This window comes from Schistocerca americana, unplaced genomic scaffold (assembly GCF_021461395.2).
Source record: "Schistocerca americana isolate TAMUIC-IGC-003095 unplaced genomic scaffold, iqSchAmer2.1 HiC_scaffold_775, whole genome shotgun sequence".
In the NCBI taxonomy this organism is placed as follows: Eukaryota; Metazoa; Arthropoda; class Insecta; order Orthoptera; family Acrididae; genus Schistocerca; species Schistocerca americana.
The window spans coordinates 55,249-61,763 of NW_025726539.1; the positions used below are offsets into that span (position 1 = coordinate 55,249).

Sequence of the window (6,515 nt, forward strand, 5' to 3'; positions counted from 1 at the left end):
AGCAGCGGTGAAGGTGGTTCGATTCGACACGCCACATGATTGAGTGGGACAAAGTACCTTATTCATCACCTGTTTAAGACGTGAAGCCACACTTCGTGCCACCAACTTATAAACAGTGTTAAGAACGGTGATGGGACGTACGCCTCTAGCCCGACAGTCGCCTGTGACCTTTGGATTAAGGGCAATACGTGCAGCTAGAAAATCGGCGGGTAGCTCGCAACCAGCAAAAATCTCCTCGCACATTTTGCAGAAGCGGTCTCCTAACAGGCCGGAAAACCTAGCACTTCAATTAGTGCTGGAATGGCACAATCGAAGGGCGGTATCCTTGCGGAGTACCGCCAGAGATGAAAAACCGCAGTGTCAGGGCCTAAATGCTTGCAGCATGTACGCTCCACATGTGGGGGTCACACACGGTGGTGCGGGCCGATATGGCAACAGGCGACCGTCGAAAACATCGCAAAAGCAAGTGCCGGAGGGAACGACAAAATACGAGAGCACTCGTCAACAGCCCAGTACCACCCTCCATGTCGAGGAGTAAACTGCGACTCCCATTTGAACGCCGCTAGCTGCCAGGCCAGTGGAGAAGCCGTGAGGCCGCCCCACAGCAGCGCCAGGCCGGCGCGAGCTATACTGGCGCGAGCTACACCTAGCCGAGTGCTTACATCGTCCACCGCCTACTGCATATGTGTGTGTGCGTGTGTACCACGTATTCTGCGTGCGTGCGGCGGCGACGACGACGACGTTCGCGAGGAGCTAAGGTTATAACTCCAAAAAATGTTATTAAAATTATCTGCGATAGGACCATAAGAGACGCTAACGAGGCATCCGAAGGCACTGTCCTGTGCCACCATAAATTACCAGCCTAGCGTAATGCGGCTGCAAGTGCGGTCCGGCTAACCGCAAAAAAAAAAAAAAAAAAAAAAATTATTAAGATAATCTTAAATTAATTAAAAGAAATCGTGGTGTGTAAGCAACTAACTACTGGGCACATCAACAACTACGACAAGTTTTGCTACCAGCGGAATATCTGATCACTGCAGAATGTTAACCCATTTCAGGCTGTGTTTTAATTAATATTAGGTGGGCCGATCCCGACGGTACTGCAATGCCGGGCCAACCAGCGACAGAGGTGGAGCAAGCCCCTAGCACTCCGTCATAAGCCAAAAATGAGTTTAATATTCTGGTCGTGCAATGCAGGACGTATCAGATATTAAGCTGATAAGAACAGATAGTACACTTTTTTCCCTCCTACCTCCCCTATAGCCCTACCTTTTCCTCTCCAAAAATGCCGCCATCCTCTAGTGTCGACGCAGCACGTAAAGCAGGGTGTTGTTAGCAGCAAGACTTATTGCCATAAACCGAAAATAAAAGCGGAGGCATACTCTGCTATGCCTCAGGGGGCGACGACACACTCCTCAGAAACACACTTCCCCTCTGCAGGTGTGAGGCAAGTGATGATGTTAAAAACTAAATAGAAAGAAATAAATAAAGACAGAAATGAACGCAAAAAAAACCAGCGACGGTTGCATATTCAAACGAAACTGGCGAGATAATCCCATAGCCCATAGAATTAACGAAGTAATAATCCTCTAAGATAGATTATGTGTTTTCTAATTTTCCAATAATTTTTCATACAACGTTCACACAATTTCCATGTTACCAATTTCCATGTTATCAGTATCATAGAACAGTCTACTCTAGTGATGCCCAGAAGGCCAATATCAAACCTGGGGTATGGTTAAGTCAAGAGTAGTTTGAAAGTCCGAGTGACAAAGATCCAGGGGTACACTCAGGCAATTCTTATACGAGGTGCCTTACTCAGCCTGGAACACCTTTTGATAACCATGAACCATTGCAACTTTAAGAAATCTTGCAAAAGTAATGGTATATTTCCGGTCACATTCTGCCAGGCGATGCTGGCTCCAAAGGTAGTCCATGAAAGAGACAGCATCGGTGAGGCAAAGGTCATAGATCGTGAAAATGGTGTAGCCCAAGAGCCACACCACTGCGTTATGTCGTTTTCGGGGGTTGGTCTGAATACCAGGGGTAAGGAACCAGTCGATTGGCACATAGTCCAGTGTAGTCCCACCGATCAGCGCTAATAGCACACGTGCAAGGTCCCACACTTCTGTGACGTGAGGGCGTAAGAGACGATGCTCTCTGGTGTCTACGTCACCACATCGGCCGCAAGCAGCCGAGGGCCATAGGCGGATGGCCGCCAAGCGATGATTAGTGGGTATTAAATTGTTTACAACGTGATACCATAGCGCTGAAACTTCTGTGGGAAGGGCTGGGTGGGTGATATTAGCCCAAGCTTGGTGCCAGATGACCGACGGTCGCCTGTCCTCCAATTTATGTGGTGTGGGCTGGCTCTCGAAGCGCCTAGTAAAGGCGCTTCGATGTGCGTGCCTTGTCGGTGGCCACTGTTAGGACGTAACTTTGATTGAGGTAATAGACCTTGACTGCCGTCATCCGGAATGTAATATGTGTCAAACATACTGGTTCACGCGCCGATTGTGGGCGATAACGGTCGAAAAGCACCGCTGTTGTCCCACCTGGGTCAATCTCACGCAAAGTGGCGATACGGTGAATCAGGATTGCCGCACATATGCGGGGAAAGTCAATGAGTCCAAGGCCACCATCGACCTTTGGCAGTGTACAAGTCTGTGCATCAACGATGAATAGTGCATGCCGCCACAACAGGCAATATACTGTTTGTGAGATGGCTCTGCTGGTTTGTTTCGGTAGCGTAAGGAGTTGTGCTACATACCATGCCCGTTATAGGATGTAAGTATTAATCAGTTGGATTCGTTGTTGGAGGTCCAGTCGTCGATCAGTGTGACTCACGCAAAGTCCTCTGATGCGCGTGAGAATCCGCCTGCACGTGAGTGTTAACATGCGCTGCGGACAGGCAGTCACCTCAAGTCCCAAGATACGCTGTTCCCCTACAATCCGGAACCATGGGTGCTCGATGGTCAATGATCGTGGTCCTAGTGGGATTAGCACCATTTTGTTGGATTTTTACATGGCACCGGATGCTCGTTCATAAACGTGGAGGACTCGGCAAACTGAATCGATGTCCCCGGCGTTTGCTACAAACACACCTACACCATCCGCGTATGCCGCACTGCGGAAGGTGACGCCTGGGAAAGGAACACCATCGACCATCCGTCCGATGTCACGCAGCACGGGGTCCAAAGCGATAAAATACACTGACAAGGGACACCCTTGTCGAACTGATCGTCTGATGGGAATTGGTCGTGATCTGCAGCCGTTCACAATGGTTGTGGAATTTGCTCCATCCAAGAAGTGCCGGATGACTCTTATGAAGTGCTCCCCGAAACCCATCCGCGACATAACGGCCAGCAGGTAAGGATGGGAGACCCTATCGAAGGCACCGGCGAAATCTAGGGATCAATTGCAGCCGGGGTTCGAGCGTCGGCGGTGGGTGAGTAAGACAGCATCACGGTATATAGAAGCAGCGGTGAAGGTGGTTCGATTCGACACGCCACATGATTGAGTGGGACAAAGTACCTTATTCATCACCTGTTTAAGACGTGAAGCCACACTTCGTGCCACCAACTTATAAACAGTGTTAAGAACGGTGATGGGACGTACGCCTCTAGCCCGACAGTCGCCTGTGACCTTTGGATTAAGGGCAATACGTGCAGCTAGAAAATCGGCGGGTAGCTCGCAACCAGCAAAAATCTCCTCGCACATTTTGCAGAAGCGGTCTCCTAACAGGCCGGAAAACCTAGCACTTCAATTAGTGCTGGAATGGCACAATCGAAGGGCGGTATCCTTGCGGAGTACCGCCAGAGATGAAAAACCGCAGTGTCAGGGCCTAAATGCTTGCAGCATGTACGCTCCACATGTGGGGGTCACACACGGTGGTGCGGGCCGATATGGCAACAGGCGACCGTCGAAAACATCGCAAAAGCAAGTGCCGGAGGGAACGACAAAATACGAGAGCACTCGTCAACAGCCCAGTACCACCCTCCATGTCGAGGAGTAAACTGCGACTCCCATTTGAACGCCGCTAGCTGCCAGGCCAGTGGAGAAGCCGTGAGGCCGCCCCACAGCAGCGCCAGGCCGGCGCGAGCTATACTGGCGCGAGCTACACCTAGCCGAGTGCTTACATCGTCCACCGCCTACTGCATATGTGTGTGTGCGTGTGTACCACGTATTCTGCGTGCGTGCGGCGGCGACGACGACGTTCGCGAGGAGCTAAGGTTATAACTCCAAAAAATGTTATTAAAATTATCTGCGATAGGACCATAAGAGACGCTAACGAGGCATCCGAAGGCACTGTCCTGTGCCACCATAAATTACCAGCCTAGCGTAATGCGGCTGCAAGTGCGGTCCGGCTAACCGCAAAAAAAAAAAAAAAAAAAAAAAATTATTAAGATAATCTTAAATTAATTAAAAGAAATCGTGGTGTGTAAGCAACTAACTACTGGGCACATCAACAACTACGACAAGTTTTGCTACCAGCGGAATATCTGATCACTGCAGAATGTTAACCCATTTCAGGCTGTGTTTTAATTAATATTAGGTGGGCCGATCCCGACGGTACTGCAATGCCGGGCCAACCAGCGACAGAGGTGGAGCAAGCCCCTAGCACTCCGTCATAAGCCAAAAATGAGTTTAATATTCTGGTCGTGCAATGCAGGACGTATCAGATATTAAGCTGATAAGAACAGATAGTACACTTTTTTCCCTCCTACCTCCCCTATAGCCCTACCTTTTCCTCTCCAAAAATGCCGCCATCCTCTAGTGTCGACGCAGCACGTAAAGCAGGGTGTTGTTAGCAGCAAGACTTATTGCCATAAACCGAAAATAAAAGCGGAGGCATACTCTGCTATGCCTCAGGGGGCGACGACACACTCCTCAGAAACACACTTCCCTCTGCAGGTGTGAGGCAAGTGATGATGTTAAAAACTAAATAGAAAGAAATAAATAAAGACAGAAATGAACGCAAAAAAAACCAGCGACGGTTGCATATTCAAACGAAACTGGCGAGATAATCCCATAGCCCATAGAATTAACGAAGTAATAATCCTCTAAGATAGATTATGTGTTTTCTAATTTTCCAATAATTTTTCATACAACGTTCACACAATTTCCATGTTACCAATTTCCATGTTATCAGTATCATAGAACAGTCTACTCTAGTGATGCCCAGAAGGCCAATATCAAACCTGGGGTATGGTTAAGTCAAGAGTAGTTTGAAAGTCCGAGTGACAAAGATCCAGGGGTACACTCAGGCAATTCTTATACGAGGTGCCTTACTCAGCCTGGAACACCTTTTGATAACCATGAAACCATTGCAACTTTAAGAAATCTTGCAAAAGTAATGGTATATTTCCGGTCACATTCTGCCAGGCGATGCTGGCTCCAAAGGTAGTCCATGAAAGAGACAGCATCGGTGAGGCAAAGGTCATAGATCGTGAAAATGGTGTAGCCCAAGAGCCACACCACTGCGTTATGTCGTTTTCGGGGGTTGGTCTGAATACCAGGGGTAAGGAACCAGTCGATTGGCACATAGTCCAGTGTAGTCCCACCGATCAGCGCTAATAGCACACGTGCAAGGTCCCACACTTCTGTGACGTGAGGGCGTAAGAGACGATGCTCTCTGGTGTCTACGTCACCACATCGGCCGCAAGCAGCCGAGGGCCATAGGCGGATGGCCGCCAAGCGATGATTAGTGGGTATTAAATTGTTTACAACGTGATACCATAGCGCTGAAACTTCTGTGGGAAGGGCTGGGTGGGTGATATTAGCCCAAGCTTGGTGCCAGATGACCGACGGTCGCCTGTCCTCCAATTTATGTGGTGTGGGCTGGCTCTCGAAGCGCCCTAGTAAAGGCGCTTCGATGTGCGTGCCTTGTCGGTGGCCACTGTTAGGACGTAACTTTGATTGAGGTAATAGACCTTGACTGCCGTCATCCGGAATGTAATATGTGTCAAACATACTGGTTCACGCGCCGATTGTGGGCGATAACGGTCGAAAAGCACCGCTGTTGTCCCACCTGGGTCAATCTCACGCAAAGTGGCGATACGGTGAATCAGGATTGCCGCACATATGCGGGGAAAGTCAATGAGTCCAAGGCCACCATCGACCTTTGGCAGTGTACAAGTCTGTGCATCAACGATGAATAGTGCATGCCGCCACAACAGGCAATATACTGTTTGTGAGATGGCTCTGCTGGTTTGTTTCGGTAGCGTAAGGAGTTTGTGCTACATACCATGCCCGTTATAGGATGTAAGTATTAATCAGTTGGATTCGTTGTTGGAGGTCCAGTCGTCGATCAGTGTGACTCACGCAAAGTCCTCTGATGCGCGTGAGAATCCGCCTGCACGTGAGTGTTTAACATGCGCTGCGGACAGGCAGTCACCTCAAGTCCCAAGATACGCTGTTCCCCTACAATCCGGAACCATGGGTGCTCGATGGTCAATGATCGTGGTCCTAGTGGGATTAGCACCATTTTGTTGGATTTTTACATGGCACCGGAT

General features: G+C 49.3%; 2 pseudogenes; both read right to left on the reverse strand.

The window, feature by feature from the left end:
• Positions 1-1,075: 1,075 nt before the first annotated feature.
• Positions 1,076-1,287, reverse strand: LOC124590804 (annotated as a pseudogene).
• A 3,263-nt stretch (positions 1,288-4,550) lies between these two features.
• On the reverse strand, positions 4,551-4,762 carry LOC124590805 (annotated as a pseudogene).
• Between the last annotated feature and the right edge of the window lie 1,753 nt (positions 4,763-6,515).